The sequence below is a fragment of the Macrobrachium nipponense genome, chromosome 32, assembly GCF_015104395.2.
Source record: "Macrobrachium nipponense isolate FS-2020 chromosome 32, ASM1510439v2, whole genome shotgun sequence".
Lineage (NCBI taxonomy): Eukaryota > Metazoa > Arthropoda > Malacostraca > Decapoda > Palaemonidae > Macrobrachium > Macrobrachium nipponense.
In genome coordinates, this window is record NC_061094.1 from 3,546,903 (window position 1) to 3,566,232 (window position 19,330).

Consider the following 19,330-nt stretch of genomic DNA (forward strand, 5'->3'; position numbering starts at 1 on the left):
TTATCAATGGAACGTCCGCTTTCTCCCACGTAACATTCATTGCAATCACTACAAGGTATTACATATACTCCTACATTCTCTCTATTACCCGGGTTATTTTTAATGAGTTTCTTCTTGATTGTACTATTGTACTGAAAAACTACGTTGAAGCCTTGAACTCTGGGGTTTGCGTTTAAGTCCCTTCCCCTCCGTTGTCTTCCGCCTGCGCAATCAAATTGCTGAAAATAGCACTGGCCTTGTGACCGATTGCCGTCTCCGTTACTGTATCGCCAGCGATTTCTTTGTCTTTTATCTAGACGAGGAGCAGTGGTTCCATCTCGTCGTGCACATGGCTCCTCTTGCTGGACAAAATAGTGATGCCCTTCGATGGTGTAGTTGCTTTGATGGCATCCTTCTGTTTAAGGATGGTGCCTATTGTCGACGGATTACGGCCGTATTCTTTTGCGATCACACTCAATCGCATACCAGCTTCATACTTCTTTATGATCTCCATCTTTGTCTCCAGAGACAGCATGCGCTTCTTTCCGTGAATTTCAACTTTCTTGGGACCCATGACTACGTTAATTTACGTAAAGTTTCACAAATACGTAATAATACAGTCTTCGCACAACACGATAATATGTACTGCAACGAAATCACTAACGAATTTACGTTACTAAACGAAATCGTTGGTGCGAACGAATGCCGAATGCGTACGGTAAAGTTTCGGGTGCGAAGTGGCCGAGGTAAAGCACGCCAACACGTAGTACGTATGTATAGAAGATGCATGATGGGAGGGATGCTGTCCAATTAGAGAGAAGGATCTCATGTCTTGGCTAGCATCAGGAACCAATGGGAGAGCAGGAGGATGGTAGCGAGTCTACGATAACTAAGATGGCGGCGTGCGGCGCGAGTTACAAAATTGTTATGGGGCGAATCTCGGACTTTCAGAAACCTTTCGTATCTTGAAAACTTTTCGTATGTAGAGCAGTAAAATTTTTCGTCTTTGCTTTCGTAACTTGGATTTTTCGTAAGTTGAGCCTTTCGTATCTCGAGGTACTACTGTATATTATAAATATATATATATATATATATATATATATATATATATATATATATATATATATATATATATATATATATATATATATATATATATATATATATATATATATATATATATATATATATATATATATATATTATATATAGATAGATATATAGATATATATATATATATATATATTTATTACATTTTTCGATTCTGGTACGAATACAAAAATAAAAGGAATGCAGGTGACACTTTTCTTTTTGCATACAATGAAATACCATATAATATCATGCACAGATACGGATATATAAAAACTTGTAATAAATATAAAAATAAATATAAAATAAATGCAGAATACTCACTCGTAATCCTGACTCTTCATTCTATTCTTGTTTTCTCCCTCCTCCATTGAAGAGTCTTGCATTTTTTTCCTCTCGACATGACAAGGTACAGGTGGAGGAGGGAGACGCACGCCCTTACTGCCGAAGGGACGCGTGGTCCCGTGCGCCCTCCGCTGTGTGTCGCTGAGGTGCACTCCAATAAAAGACTGCAGTGTGGTATTTGCTGTCACACTCCCCGAACCTGCACAGAGCTATTTTGCAGGTGCGACACAAGAACCGGGTGTCTCTCCTTCTGCCATTCATATGGCACACCCGGCACCATTTCTGCCTGCGTCCTCCTAAATAGGAGCTCCAGTGTGTGATCCCCTGGCTGCAGCCGACACACAGGGTCCATTACCCGACGAGAACTGGTGCGGGCGGGGCCGGCAGCAGGGGCGGCGGCAGTAGGGGCGGTGGCAGCAGGGGCGTTGGCAGCAGGGTCGTCGGCAGCAGGGTCGTCGGCAGCAGGGGCGTCGGCAACAGTGGCAGGAGCAGGATGACCAAAGTTGGCCCTCCTGAGGTCTGCCCTTTCCTCTAGGGGCAGATCTGCAGCTCGTGGCAGGGGGGCAGACATGGAAGGCCACTCATTGGGATTAAAGTGGATGAGGGCATCCCCGGCTGCCTCGAGAAACTGTAAGTGGGTCATCCTCCGAAGACTGGGACCGTAGTACCCACAGTAGAGAGTGTAGGCATTTTGGAGGGCCAACTGAAGAATGTACTTGAGGAGCTTCTTGGTCCACCTCCTGGGTCCACCTCCTGGTTCTCCTGGCAAAGGGATAATACTGGATGAGTTGATCAAAGAGATCAACTCCTCCCATGTGCCTATTGTAGTGCCCAATGACGGTAGGGTGCTCGGCACGAAACTCCTCATACATAACTCGGCCCTGTCGACGTGTCTTCTTCCGCTGTATGACCTCCTCTTGGACTGGTTCATGGCTCGTCGTAATCACGGGGACGAGTCGGACACCCTTCCAACAGATGACAAAGACAGCTCCCTTCCGCCGCCACTGTGTCTCTCCTCTTGCCAGATGTTGCGGATGGCTAGCAAACCTCTTGAGGACATTCGGGGCCCCACGCACCAACCGAAGGGTACCACTGACGTGAACACCTGCTTCATACAGTTCCTTGGGCAGGGATACCGAGTTATAATAATTATCCATAAACAGGTGGTATCCCTGGTTACGGAAACGATCCACAAGCCTGAACACAGTTTCACGCATCGTGGAGAAGACCCCGGAATACACTAAGAAGTCCATGATGTATACAGTGTTGGACTCCATAATAAAAAAAAATTTCATTCCATATTTCTTCGGCTTCTTGGGGTTATACACTTTAATACTTAGACATCCTTTGTAAGGCATCATCCCCTCATCCAAAGAAAGGTTCTTTGCAGGAACCACGAGTTTTTTGCAACGTTCACGAATGTATTCCAACATGGGGCGCACTAAGATGAGGCTATCGGAGTTATTCCGGGGTATGGCCCTTCGGTTGAAGTCGTTGAAATATCTGTCCAATGCCAGGAAAGTATCACGGGGCATAACGCCGGGCACATTGGGCGTACCTAAAAAATTACGCCTCCAATATTGCCTGACGTCTGCAGCAGGCATCAATCCAAAAAAAATGTGGAACCCCACAAAATGCGCCATGTCAATGAGGTTGCAGCCCCACCAGCGATACGATAATGTCGTGCGCAGTTCATCACGGCAGTACCGAGCGTAGTCCGCCGTCTCTGCTACCAGGTACTCCAGCAATTCCTGCGTAAGGAACAGCTGGATGAAACCCAGAGCAGTGAGAGGAACAGGTACGGTGAAGTGAACCCAGTTGTTGCCGTGAATGGGTGCATGTTAGGTGGGGTGGGGTCCTCTGTCCACCCCTCGTCACTCTCGGACGACTGCGTGGGCACGATTTCGCACACGAAACCCCCCAACTGGCCCATTTCCCTCACTTAGGCCTTCGCTGTCTGTATCGTCATCCGTGATAAAACTAGACCCCATATCCTCATCCTCCCCCTCCTCAGATTCCCTCTCATATGCACTAAAACCACTAAATTCGAGCTCACTTTCGGGATGTGAGCCTCAAACGGACATTGGGGGCAAATATTCATCGTCACTGACATCGGGAGTGATGTCCTCATCACTGGATGACCAACCGCCATCAAAATGAGGACTTGCGACATACTCCCGATCGACCTCCGATAAGTACTCGTCTATGTCCCTTGGTTGGAGGCCTCCCAAACTCCTATGAATGCCCCTAAGGATGCCCCGATGCTTCCTAGGGGTTACTAAAGGCATATGAGACACACGTTGTGATCCTAAACCACTTTCATCCACACGTGGCCACACAGAACGGCATTGAGGAGCGAGGTCATTCTGGGTGCTTGGTCCTTCGCCAGCATCCAAGTCCAAAATACGCCTCATACAATCCCTTCCAACGGGTAAAACGCACCTTTTGCGTTCCATACGTCGTTGAGACATCTCTATGAATGTCCTGTAGCAACACAAATATTAAAAGTCTCGCACAAGTTCGGAAAAACACGATTTCGGCAAAAGATCGCTCTCGGACGACGCGTCGCTGATGCTGGCTGATGCGAGAAGGAGGCATTTCGCGCATGCGCACTTGGGTCACGCTTCTAAACAAAACAACAGCTTGATCCATGAACTCCCAGCATCCTCCAAGGCGCGAGATTCAAAAGTTTTCGGCTTAAGAGGGTTAATGTGTTTTGTAAAGTTTAGTTTGTTTTTCTGACATTTTTTTATGTGTTTCGTAAAGTTAAGTGTACGTATCTGCTGTTTGTCCTCCTCCTCTGTCACCACTTTGGAGATAGCCTCACTCGAAAGGTAAGCTTCCACATTTTACTACATACGTACATATGAACGTACAGTATTTCTTGTATACCATGTACACTAATACACTTTATTTACAGGTACTATGTAGTACATATTAGCAGTACATATCAAGTTAGGTATTAAATGGTCCAAATTGTTGTAGTATATATTTCATTGTTTATAGGTCAATTTAGCTTTATTATGAAATTTACTGGGGTGTTTTTGGAGGGCTTGGAATGGATTAGCCATTTTACATGTACAGGCGGCCCGCGGTTAACGGCGCAATCACTCAACGGCGAATCGGTTTTACGGCGGTCGTCAAAAATATTTATTAAAGAAATAAGGCATTTAAAAGGTATCTTTACGGCACAATTTTCAGTTAACAGCGCCGCTAGTGCCGTTGTCTAACGAGTTCATACATTTGTAGAAATGCCGTTCAGACCATAAAGGTTATGCAAATTATATTAACAAATTTTATGGAGAGTTATTACATAGGTATTAGGGTAAAATATATGCCTCTGACGCTGTTCTATGCCGAAAATATCGAGTTACATAAGTGCAAATTTAGCTATGGATGTGTCGATTTATAAATGTTCATGTTTTTGTTTAAAATGTGTATGGAAATGTATTATGTGAATGGTATTTTTATTTCTGTACAGAAATATGATACAAAGGCAGCTTTTGAAACTGCCCTTCACGTTATCAAAAACGATGTTTTTTCATGTTCTTTCTTGTGGGCCGCCGCCTGCCGCTCTTCCGAAAATATCGATTTAAAAAAAAGTGCAAATTAGCGATCGATGTGTCGATTTTATAAATGTTTATGCTTTTATGTTTAAAATGTGTATGAAAATGTATTACGCATAGGGTATTTTTATTTATGTGCAGAAATATGATAAAAAGGCAGCTTTTGAAACTGCCCTTCAAGTTATCGACTACGATGTTTTTTCAAGTTCGTTTTTGTATGCTACCGTCTGCCGCTCTTCCGAAAATATAGAGTTAAAAAGAGTGCAAATTTAGCAATCGATGTGACGATTTTTTAATTGTTTATGCTTTTATTTTTAAAATGTGTATGAAAATATATTACGTAAAGGTATTTTCATTTTTGTACAGAAATAAGATACAAATTAAGGCAGCCTTTGTAACTACGCTGCACATTGTCAGGGGATGTTTTTTCATGTTCGTTCTTGTCTGCCAGTTCCGAAAAATGCATTGTGTTATTTTATTAATTATGCATCTTTTCCACAAATCCTTTAAAAAGTTATACATTATTTCACTGTATCTAAGAATATTGTATGTATTCTCATATTGTATTTTAAAATACTACGGCAAATTTAAGCCAGTATTCCGCGGAGTGGCCAATGTTGTGGTTTGAAATCAGCTAACGAATACGAGTTTGTTTCACCATAACGCAATTCTGAGCGAATGCTCTTGCTTCTAGTTAGCATAAACGAATATCTATATACTTGACTTATATGAGACAGTTATTTTTCCTTATACAGCGTGTTTTTAGGTGGAAATATTTATTGAATATGTCTCGTTGTGAATGTAAACTACTTTTTTTGCGTTAACAGATTACGTTGGCGGCATGTTTATTGCGTAAAAAATTACGTGATTCCGTTCGCTATAATCCTTTATATCATCGTAATACGAACTTTACGTTATTTATCTTATATCGGCGTGAAACCAACAGTAAAATGTGTTCTTTCAAGCACAGTAGTTTTGATTAAAATGATTTTATCCCAATTTTATCTACAGTTGTGTTTGATGGCAGACGTTTACTGCAGTTTTATCCTTGTTGCCGATGTACGATAATAGTCATTAGCAGCTTGAACAGTTTTCTCAGCTTCAGTTATAACTAGGTTTAAATTTAACAGTATATTTCCCGATTGATCTTTAATCTATATTGATCTCTGATCTATGGCGAATAAAGTTATTACATTAAGATATCTCCGTTCTATTTTATACATAACGCCATTTATAACAACTACGGTAATATTGTACTGTAGTACGATGATTGAAATATAAGCCAAACAGATGTTATCCAGTTCGGTTGTACATAGAAAAAAAAAAAAGTCGTTTCTCGTTCGGTTGTTCATGGCTGTACACGTTCACGCAATGAGTATAACGTTAAAACCATACTTTCATCATTCTCTTTTGCTGTTATTGAACTTATGTAACTAGAAGATGGATAAAGTTAGGCCATTGTAATTTGATCTCTCATAAAATCGGACTATCGTAAGACTAATGATCGTAACCTGAACACTACAGGTACCTGTACACTGTAAAAACTCTCTTATATCTTTACATACTCTAGACACCCATATGTACTGTACAGTAAATTCTATAGTACTATACTGCATAAATATAATTTTACTTATTGCGCCCTTGTGGGATTACGGCGCCTTTGACTGGTCTAGAGTTTCGAAAGGTGTGCGGGGGCTGTAGGCTTTACAATCGCTCAGCGTCGAAAATCGCTTGGCGTCGGCGGCCAGGAACGGAACCCCTGCCGCTAACCGAGGGCCGCCTGTAAAATGTGGTTCAAGATACGAAAAACTCATGATACAAAGGGTGCCTCGTAACAGATTAGTTTCATATCTCGAGGTACCACTGTATATATATATATATATACATATATATATATACATTTATATATATATATATATATATATATATATATATATATATATATATAGATATATATATAATATATATATATATATATACCACACACACACACACACACACACACACACACACACACACACACACACACACGGAATGGTATAGAAACAGTTGCTAAAGTGTCTAGGAAGTGAACACAATATGTAATAGGGTAGGAATGCCTAGTAGAAGCAAAATGAAAATTATGATGTTATTTATTAATACATGTTGTAAAAAATTTGGTTTGGACGCACATCAGTAGGCTGTAGTAATAGACCCCCAATAGATGACTCTGCTGTGAATCAGTAATGAAACAGAGCACTTATGATTTTTTTTGTTAGATTACCAGTGGGTAGTAGACCAGAATGATCATGGCAGTGATCATTGGCCCATTCACTTAAAGTTTATGAAAAATATTCCATCTCCATGTTTTTTTTTTTACAAAATGGAAGGTAGGGGAGGCTGACTGGGGATTATTCAAAAAATCTACTGAAGTTGATCAAGATATCAAAGATTTTCAGAGCCCAACATCCGCTTATGAGTAATTTAATCAGTATATTGCTGTGTGGTGCCATGCTGTCTATTCCTCGAACTTCTGGTAAGCCTCGTCGTCCTCTAGTACCTTGGTGGAGTGATGCATGCGCATTGAGCTGAAAGATAACAAGAACTTGCTACAAGAGATATCGTAGATATCCTTGCTTGGTAAATAAAATTATCTATAAAAGAGCTCTTGCTAAGCAAAAGAAAACATTTAAGCAGGCAAAGAGGGAATCGTTTATCAGATATATAAGTGAATTAAAATATGATTCCCCTATGTTGTTTGTCTGAAACAGAATCCGAAAGCTGCAAGGGAAATTTTTTCCACCTCCCTTGCCTATATTGAAAATTGATGGCTTCCTTATATCTGATTCTGGAGAAGTTGCAGAAACCTTTGGTAGGCATTTCTCTAATATATCTAGTGCCCTACATTACTCTCCTGCATTCAGGAATATTTGGGAGGGTACCACGGTTGTTCCTGCTGTTAGTTTAAATTCAGAGTCGTATAATCTTCCTTTCACCATGAAAGAATTAGATCATGCAATCTCGTTATCTTCCCCAACATCTCCTGGGGAAGATGATATACTGTACTCAATGATTTTTAATTTGCCTAGAAGTACAAAACAATTTCTTTTAGACATTTTAAACAGTTTTTGGCTTTCAGGAACTTTACCAGAGTCTTGGAAGATATCGATTATTGTACCTGTTTTAAAACCTTTTAAAGATTCCTTCCTTCCTAAGAACTATAGGCCAATTGCTCTAACTAGTTGTGTTAGCAAGATTTATGAGAGGATGGTCAATGCTTGACTTGTGTGGTATTTGGATTCAAAGAATCTTTTATCTAATCGGCAGTTTGGCTTTAGAAAAAATAGAAGTACTTCTGACCCTTTGATGTTCCTTACTCGGGAGATACAGAATGCTTTTGCTGTGCAAAACCAGACTGTTGCAGTGTTCTTTGACCTAGAAAAAGCCTACGACACTACCTGGCGAGGGGGTATTCTTATGCAACTTGTTGAGTGGGGTATTGTGGGTAATTTGTTTTATTATCTTAAAGATTTTTTGACAGAACGTTACCTGAAAGTAAGAGTGGGCTCTTACATTTCTTCTGCTTACCCTCAAGAAGAAGGGTTACCTCAAGGAAGTGTCCTTAGTCCAACACTTTAATGTAGCTTTCAACGGTCTATTAGAACAAGTTCCTGTCGGGTGCATGGTCTGGCCTTTGCTGATGATTATGCAATAATCTGTAGTAAGTCTACAGCTGTCGAAGCTTGTCGAAAGATCCAGACTGCTATTAATGCTTCAACATCATGGGCCAGTGCTAAAGGTTTCAAATTTTCACCAGAAAAAACCAAAGCTATACGATTTTGTCGATTAAGAAGAGTGGAAGAGATCCCTACGCTGTTTTTAAATGATTTGATTTTGCCTTATGAAGATAGCATTAAGTATCTAGGTGTTACATTTGATAAGAAATTAACTTTTACTCAACATGTTAAGGAAGTTGTATGTAACGTGAAGCTTCGACTTAATATTCTTAAAGTTGTGTCTAATTTTAACTGGGGGGCAGATCGAATCACCCTTTTGAGGATGTACCAGGTTTTATGCCTAAGCAAAATTGATTATGGTTGCCAAGTTTATGGTTGTGCATGCAAGACAACACTGCAGAAATTAGATGTTGTCCATAATATGGCTTTACGTATTTGTACGGGAGCCTATAGAACTTCACCAGTAGAAAGCCTATATGTTGAGTCGGGTTTTACCCCACTATTTATCTGTAGGGAGGAATTAGGCTTGAGAGTCATATCAAGAATACTTACGTCAAAGCTAAACCCTAACTATAAGTACGTTAGAGAACCAACTGACAGAGCCCCAAATAGACCGAGACTGTCAAAGCCGCTTGAGGTCCGACTAGCAAGCTCTGCCAGGGAGGTGGGATTACTTCCCCCTGCAGTAGCTGAAATTTCGCCCTCAAAATTTCCTCCTTGGAATAGGCCACACTTAGAAATCTGCCCAATTAGGGAAAGCAGGAGCAACAGTTCTGGTGATCAGTTGAGGGCAAGTTTCTTGGACCATGCTTCCGAACATGGTGATTCTCATCATATATATACTGATGGCTCGAAGGGTTCTGATGGTGTTGGTTGCTCTGTAGTGACTAGTGATAATATAATTAAAAAGAAGCTTCCATCTAATTCTTCTGTTTTTACAGCTGAACTGCTGGCAGTTTTGACTGCTCTTAAATATATTTTTTATAGTTCTTGTACTAACAAGGTTTTTACCATTTTTACCGACTCTTTGAGTGTTTTATCTTCTCTTAAAAGCCTAGTCTCTTGCCACCCTTTAGTGCAAGAAGTATAAGATTGGTTTTATCTTTTAATTAATAGAAGAGGTTTTTCTGTTAGGTTTTGCTGGGCTCCGTCCCATGTTGGAATTGTTGGGAATGAGCGAGCCGACACTGCTGCTAAGGCTGCAACTAGGCTTAGGCACATTTCCAACATGGGCGTCCCTGTTTCCGATTTTAAAAGTACCATTCGATTTTATTGTAGAGACCAGTGGCAGGCCCACTGGTCTACTTTAGATAATAATCTTAAATTGAAATCGATTAGGCCTTCTGTTCATCCTTGGCCTCATAGCCAGATGGATAGAAGGTCTGAGATAGTTTTAGCTAGATTACGTATTGGCCACACTAAATATACTCACGGGTATCTAATGACGAGTGGAGCGGATAGGCAGGTTCCTCGCTGTTCCACCTGTCATGTGGATTTGACTGTGGTGCATATTTTGGTGGAGTGGCCTCATTTTGAAACCAAACGTAGAGTTTGTTTCCTGGCAAATAAGTCTCTTGCCGATATTTTAGGTGAAGGTGCTCGGGCAGAGCAAATTATGACATTTTTAAAAAATATTGGTCTTTTTTACAAATTGTAGTTTTCTTTTAATTGTTTTAGGTTTCTTGTTTGGTTTTTATGAATGAATGATTTGTATGTTAGATCGGTTGGTGTATGTTTGTGTGACAGTGACTTTTTTTATTCTTAAGATATATATACGCTGAATGGCCCCTCGGCTCCGCCGCTTGGCTAAAATTTTATAATCTAATAATCAAAAATTTTATAATCTAATCTAATCTTATGATTTTTTGTAGCTAAAGAAGAGCAGATCTTGATAGTGATCACAAACTAGACGTTGCCACAGTAAAGGTGAAACTTCAAGGACCCAGAAAAAAAATAGAAGATCAAGCCGTTTTAACTCAATGAATTTTGAGTAAAGTAAGCATAGTACGTATTTGCGAGTGAATTTTTAGATGGCTATTTATGGAAAATATATTTGGTGGAAAAGAAATGGTGTGGGTTTGAGATGAAGTACATACTGGGGTATGGGGTAGCAATTTGTAAAGTTGCTACTCCATATCCTACTACTTTTATAGCAGAATGATTCACCTTGAAATTTAGATGTGGGGTACAATAAAGAAAATAAAAAAGTAATAAAGTACTCGCAGTAACAGTGTAAATTCAAAAGGGTCCAGTAATTGACAGTATGAAGTATGTAATAGGCTAGTAGGAACATAATCGAAATGGGCTACCTAATTTAATGTCACAAATAATTTGGTATTGGAAGATTTTTATTTCCAGGTAAAGGAAATCCATAAATACACTTGGACATCAATAGGGTGTAGTATTCATTGACACTAAGTAGATGAATTAGTTGTGATTCAGTAGAGAAAAAGAGCACTCATGATGGAGTTTTATGTACTACCCAGCAAAATGAAGTTAGACTAAGCCGTTTGAAGACACTGAAGCTTGTTTAAGGTGATCATAGAGAGGGTTTTACTACTAAGTGTGGAAACAGAGTTAAAGTTATGGAAGATATATCTGCTGAAAATAAGTACTTGGGTATGGGGTAGCAAGTTGTAAACTGTCTACCCTATGTCCTAGAACTTATAAAGCATAATGATTCACCATGAACTTTGAGATGTGGGGATACATAGAGGAGTAGCTAAAAGTAATGAACACCTTGAAGGAAAGTATAAATTTTGTTTAAAACTGCAGAAAGCTACATATGAAAAAACTATATGTGTGGGGACAGGTATTGTAGTAACGATTGCAAAAGTGTCTAGGAAGTGAAGGTAGAGAGTATGTAATTGGGTAGGAAAGGACTAGTGGAGGCAAAATAAAAATAGGAATGTTATTTATTAATATGTTGTAAAGAAAAATTGTATTGGAAGGGCTGGGTATGGGGTGTAGAATGGGAAGTACATACTTGGGTAATGGGTAGTAACTTGCTATCCCATATCGCAGTATTTTTATAGCACAATGATGATTCACCTTGAAATTCAGGTGAGATGTTGGATATAATAAGGAATATCGAAAGGTAACATAGTATAAATATTGCTAAGAACTGCAGAAAACTACATATGAAAAAAAAAAGTTGTATAGTTTATATACAGTAGAGTCCAGATCTTGATGCTAATTCTTTCCAGCAGAAGCGACGAGATGTGATTTTGTCTAGATCTGAATGAATTTTTCCCATAAAAAATAACTGGAAATTGATTAATCCATTCTTGACCACCTTGCCTTTTTATATTAAACATTACCCATAAATACATCTAAATTACAAGTAAATAAGTTCAGTGTTAAATAAGTACTGTATTCGATGCCCTTTTTTCATTTTCAGATATATGCTGTAGTAAAATAACTGCCCTATGTATGCCCAAATATAAAAAATATTGAAATTCAAGAATCATTATTACAGCAAATTAATAAAATATTAAAAATAAGCCAAATTATATCTGTTATCATAAACTTGAGAAATTGCCTAAGTTACATCACCAGACAGTGGCATGAGCAGACATAAACAAACCATCATACATACTTTTAGAATACTGTTTACAAAATCACTTGAAAAATATCTTTCAATATGTGTTATATTTTTTTTTTTTTTATAAAATATCTTTATAAAATAGGGGCACTTTTCATAGCCTTTATGCTTTTTTAATGTGATGACATTATCAGCAGATCCTCATAAATGTATTCCTATAAAATTGGAAAGAATCCCGATGTTAAGTATAACTAGGGAACTACTGATATTGCAAAACCTTCAAGTTGATAATAAAATACTATCACGCAAATATTGCCAGTTAGTAAACAACAAGGCTTGAAGTTAAGCACGACTGGGAACTAAGAGTTATGAGCATCATAAATCAAGAGTGACTGGGAATGATGAAGAATGAGCATACTGCATAATGTATTGGCAGGCAAAAGCACTGTATAAAACTGACAAAAACACATGTAGCGATTCATTTAATATATACCAAGTCTACAAATAAAGTACCTGCAATTAAACCCAGCTTTCTTTCATAAATTAAGTTCCATTCGGCATCTTAAGACGGTGATTGTATCAGTAAATGAAATCAGCTGATATTTTAGGAATGAAAACAAAACCAGTATGCAAATGGCAAACGGTCTCAGATCGTATTATAATTCAATAATATGGTAATAGTACATGCAATACAATTAGATACAGTAAATTCTCTCTCTCCTCTCTCCTCAGTATCTCCCTCTCCTCTCCTCTCTCTCCTCTCTCTCTCTTCATCTCCTCTCTCTCTCTCTCTCTCGTTGAAGTTGGGATGGAATGCCAATATAAAGCCACCTTCCAATGCCTCATGGAGTTCCTGGATGTCTTCTGCCACGAGCTTTGCCCGGTGTCAGGAGCCACGCCCAATCACACTGTCTACCACTACATTGAGAGCATGGGCCCTTGACGCATGTTAAGTTCCACCGCCTCCCGCCAAAGCTCCTCCAGGAAGCCAAGACTGCATTCATGGAGATGGAGAAGATGGTCATCTGTAAAAAAGCTGTATCCCGTGGGTATCCCCCCTTAACATGATGAAGAAGGCAGACGATACATGGAGGCCCTGTGGTGATTACTGGTGCCTGAACCTCATCACCACGCCCGATACTTACCTCCTTCCAAACATGCAGGACCTCACTTGGCCCCTCCACTTCGCCAAGGTCTTCTCCAAGACCAACCTGCTTAAGACCTACCTACAGGTTTCCGTCCATCTCGAAGACGGCGATCATCAAGCCCTTCGGGTCCTTCGTGTTCATCTTCTCCACCTTTGATCTGTGAAATGCTGAAGCCACCTTCCAACGCCTCATAGACAGCGTTCTCGGCGATTTACCCTTCTGCATCTGCCATGTGGATGATATCCTTATATTTTCCAGATCGCCGAAGGAGCACCTGTACCATGTCCGGCCGTCCTCAAGCGCCTACAGGAGAACAGACTTGTCGTCCGTATTGATAAGTGCACCTTCAACGCAGAGACGAAGGTGGATTTCCACGGCCATGAGATCACCCCAGCAGGAGTTTGTCCCATGACCTTGAAGGTGGCTGCAGTGGAGCAGTTCCCCACACCAACAACTGTCAAGTCCCTCAGAGTTCATTAGGATGGTGAATTATTGCCAAAGGTTCATCCCAGACATCGCCCACACCATGTGCCCCTTTGACCTAGGTCCTGAAAGGCAGACCAAATAAGCTGACGTGGAGAGAAGGCCAGCAGCAGTGCCTTTCACTGCACCAAGTCATCCCTAAGCAGAGCCACCACCCTGGCTCACCAGGACCTTGACACACCCCAGACACTACTGTTGCCAGCAACATGGCATGTGGCGCCGTCCTGGAACAGCTGGTCAATGGAGCCCCCATGCTGGTAGCCTTCTTCAGTAGGAAGCTGAAACCCACCGAGACCCGCTACAGCACCTCTGACCATGAGCTCCTTGCTGTATACCAGGCCGTCCGCCACTTGAAGTATCTTCTAGAAGGCGTCCCATTCACCATAAGGACGGACCACCAGCTGCTGATCCACACCTTCGTCAAGGCCCCCTGGCCACAACGATCTTTCATAACTTTGGATGATCGGAATGCTGGGGGGAGAGTAAAATGGCCATTGCTGATGTACAGTCCTGTTCAAGTGCAGGATTGTCATCAGTTTATCATTTTCATTTCATTTCTCATTTTTCCATCTAGCCATACTTTCATTTCAGCGCTGAATGATCTTATAGGTCCCAGCGCTTGGGCTATGCCCTAAATTCCATAATCCAATCCAAGCCAATCCACACCTTCGTCAAGGCGGGCGGTGCTTGGTCCACAAGTCAGCAACATCGCTTCGTGGCTGTCTCCGAGTTAAGGTGCTCCATTGAATACGTCCCTGGTGGAAAAAACCCCATAGCAGACCCCCTAACGAGGGTCGAGATTCACTCCCTTCACCTCGGCGTAACCTACGAGAACCTAGCGCATGAGCAAGCCTCTGACCCCGAAGTACCAGCCTACTGGACTCTCATTACCACCCTTCATTGGGAGAACATCCCCATCGCCCTATCCAAGACAGCGCTTTTCTGCGACACTATCTCAGCTGCCCTCGCCCCCTGATACCTGCATTCTGTAGGAAGCAGGTATTTGACGTGATCTGCTGTCTCAACCGTCGCCCCGCAGGACAACCAGACTCATGACCGAGAAGTTCATGTGGCACGGCATCAAGAGGGACTCCCTGGAGTGGGCCAGGAACTGCATAGCGTGCCAGAGGAGCAAGACAGGAAGGCACACCAAATCAGGGATAGGCTCTTTCCCTCAGTCCAGGCGGAGATTCAGACACACCCACATCGACATTGTCGGGCCAGTCCCTTCATCCAACAGTGCCAGATACTCCTGAGGATGATCAAGTGGTGTATCAGGTGGCACGAGGCCACCCTGATGTCAAAAGCCACCACAGACTCCTGTGCTGAAGCACTCCTGTCCAGCTGGATCAGCCGCTTTGGAGTGCCGGACGAAAATAAAATTTTAAGTCCTACACAGTTTGGTTCACAACGTAATAGGTCTACATTAGATTCTCTTTGTAGTTTGGAAGACCATATACGTAGAGGGTTTGAAAGAAAACAAATTACAATGGCTGTCTTTTTTGACATTCAAAAGGCATACCACACTACATGGAGGTATGCAATATTAAAATCATTACATAATAATAACATATGCGGCCATCTTCCTAAATTTATTGAAAACTTTATGACTGACAGCACTTTTCAGATGAGAAAAGATAATGTTTTTTCCAAAATATTTCCACTTGAAAATGGAGTACCACAAGGTAGCGTCCTTAGTGGTAATTTGTTCACATTGGCAATTAACGACATCAGTAACATGCTACCGGTTGGAATTAAGAGTAACTTGTATATGGATGATTTTGCAATATATTACACAGCATCACGCATAAAGCATGCAGAAAGAATTATTAATAAAACTATAATAAAAATAGATGAATGGGCCTCATCAGTAGGCTTTAGATTTTCCATAGAAAAAACCCAAGCTGTCATATTTTATAAAAGTAAAATTTGGAAAAAAGGAGAAGCAAAATTAAAAATGAGAAACCATAATATACCAATTAGCCAAACTGCAAAATTTTTAGGTTTGATATTTGATACACACCTCAACTGGAAAGCCCATATAACTTACATAAAATCGAAATGCAAAAAAAAGCCTTAAACCTAATTAAAAACTATCCCACACAATTGGGAGGCTGATAGACATACTCTTACTATATACTATATAAAGCAACAGTGCTATCAATCATTGATTATGGAAGTGAAATATATGGGTCAGCTTCAGAACAGCACTGAAAATATTAGACCCAATTCACAACGAAGGCCTAAGAATATGCACAGGAGCATTTAGATCCTCACCAGTCTCCTCTGTACAAGTTGAATGTGGCGAACTGCCACTATCCCTCCATAGAGAATTCATAACCATGAAAAGTGCATTAAGAATCAAGACAAGTGTTTCACCAACAAAAAGTCTATTTGAGGTAAGGGATGTTTATAACAATCATTCACCACCTTTCCCAATTAGAGCTAATAGAACTGTTTGAGTCATTGAATATAAATATACAAGTACCTCCAATAGTAAAGTTACCACCCCATTGGACTATGATTAAAGTAAAGACTTGCACTCTCTTAAAATATTTATGTACCCCAGAACACCATAAACAAAAAACCATAGAACATATAAGACAAAAAAGTTCACATTATGCAATATATACCGATGGGTCTAAATTGCAACATGGAATAGGATATGCAGCTATATCGCATAACAAAACATATCAATTTTCTTTACCCAATCATGCCTCAGTCTTCACAGCAGAGTTGAGTGCAATTAAAGTAGCTATCAAAATTATAAAGCAAACTTCAATTAATAATTTTGTGATTTTTAGTGACTCGAGAAGTGCCATAGAAGCTCTTCAGAATTACAATCCAAAAATAATATTGTACAGCAAATTCAATTTGAACTCCACAAATTATATAAAAATGGCAAAAATATTGAAATATGTTGGATCCCTGCTCATGTAGGGATAAGAGGAAATGAAGAGGCTGATAAAGCAGCTAAAGAAGCAGTCCAAATGATAAAAGCAAATGTAAACATCCCCACCAGTGATTATATAAGATATATAAAAACAATAATTGTAAATAAATGGCAAAACGTATGGGCTGAAGAGCCTGAAAAAAATAATAAATTAAAACAAATAAAACAGGATGTTAACAAATGGAGTTCAGCATATCAAAGAGAGAGACATGCTCAAGTAATTCTGACACGCCTCCGTATAGGCCACACTCGTCTGACACACGGGCACTTGATGAGCAACCCACGCGACCCTGCTCCAGAGTGTTCAGAGTGCAAGGAGTTGGTAACAGTCGATATGTCTTGTGCGAGTGTCCCAAAGTATGACCAGCAGAGACTGTCAACTTTTGGAAATAAAACAATAAAAGAAATTTTGACAGAATCTTTTACATTTTCAGTAGTTCCAATTTTGACTTTTCTGAGGAACTGCAATTTAATTGATAAAATATAAGTTTTTTTTATGAAATTTTTTTAAAACAAAATTTCAAAAATTTAAAACTTAATTCCGAATTTTAATATACCGTTTTAGTATGTATGTAAGGGAACATGAGTAAATGTATTTATTGCGTGTGTGTTCTAGTATGAAAGCGTTGGCCTTTGTGCATTTTTTTTTATTTATCCTGAATGACCAATTTGGTCCCAGTTCTGGCCTAAGTGCTAGACCTGGCATTTTATCTAATTCTTCGGGCCAGCCCTAGGAGAGCTGAAAATCAGCTCAGTGGTCTGGTAAAACTACTTTTATAATAATAATATTGTAGAGACCAGTGGCAGGCCCACTGGTCTACTTTAGATAATAATCTTAAATTAAATTCGATTAGGCCTTCTGTTCATCCTTGGCCTCATAGCCGGATGGATAGAAGGTCTGAGATAGTTTTAGCTAGATTACGTATTGGCCACACTAAATATACTCACGGGTAGTCGTAATGATGATTCTGAAGCGGATAGGCAGGTTCCTCGCTGTTCCACCTGTCATGTGGATTTGACTGTGGTGCATATTTTGGTGGAGTGCCCTCATTTTGAAACCAAACGTAGAGCTTGTTTGCTGGCAAATAAGACACTTGCCGATATTTTAGGTGAAGGTGCTCAGGCAGAGCAAATTATGACATTTTTAAAAAATATTGGTCTTTTTTACGACTTGTAATTATTTTTTAATTGTTTTAGGTTTCTTGTTTGGTTTTTATGAATGAATGATTTGTATGTTTCTTTGTGTGATAGCGATTTTTTTATTCTTAAGATATATATGCGCTGAATGGCCCCTCGGCTCCGGCGCTTGGCTATGTGCCAAAAACTTTATAATCTAACCTAATCTAATCTTAAGAATTGGCTGGTTGTGATGACGCAGGTGTCTTATCTGGCGTCCCTCTCCCTTTCTGTCGCAGCAGATTGTTTCGAGCGGATATCATCGGCGGTCCCTGGTGGTATCACGTCGCTGTTGCAGCCCTCAATGGCCCCTTCTGGCTGTTTCGTGATATGCGCCTCGTCGAAGCCGGAAGTGCTCTCTTATCGTACAAGACTTGGGCAACTTTTGGTAAACGTTCATGAACACTCTCTCTCTCTCTCTCTCTCTCTCTCTCTCTCTCTCTCTCTCTCTCTCTCTCTCTCTCTCGTGAAAAGAGCAAAAATCGTATAGTTATATAATTGTCTCAGATGAAATCATATCACATTTTCCACTATGGAGCAAACAGGATATTACTATTATTACAAAGAAACTCCGTTATCGTACAATATACGTAATAGAGTTTGTTAAAAAAAATCAGATTCCTTGTCCTCCATGAATAATGTCTGCAAAAAAGCCAAAGTCGTTTAATAGAGAGCTCATGAAGGGAAAACCCTGACCTGTTCCAGATATGAAATCTACACAGAGAGGAATGCGTTGTTTAATACTGATAATTGCTAAGAGTTAATCGGCCAATAATTTAGTCTAGCTTCCAGCACTTAAATGATTATTGCCAAACCAAAGAAGCACAACACTCCTGCGGTCCTTATTGAATTACCTTGACCTAATCTCTTAATGGAACTGTTCTTCTTTACAAGATTTAAGTTACCAACCCTTTGTTCTCAATACTTCGAAAGACATTCAAGAAGAAACTAGATTATAAAATCTGATTTGTTCACAGTTGTAGTCATCAAAAACAGACACCAAACAGAAAAAGGAAAAGATGAATCCAGAACATAAATCTACCGTAAGTAGTTCAAGTTAATCGTGATCTTTCATAATTCCTAGCAATTACTGTGAACTATTCCGCGATATTTCGTAGCGTCTCGAGGAAATGACACTTCTGTTCTGTAATGGATGCGACGCATAGCGCTTTCATTTTCATTTAATGCGTCTCTGTCCATATTGTTCTGTGCATGATATCCGCAGAAGAAGTATTCTATTTTATTTTAAATTATTTTTTTATACAGATTTTGTGTTCTTGATTTCATCCTGATGATGAACTTATAAACGTCGAAAGCTTTCAGTTGTCTCG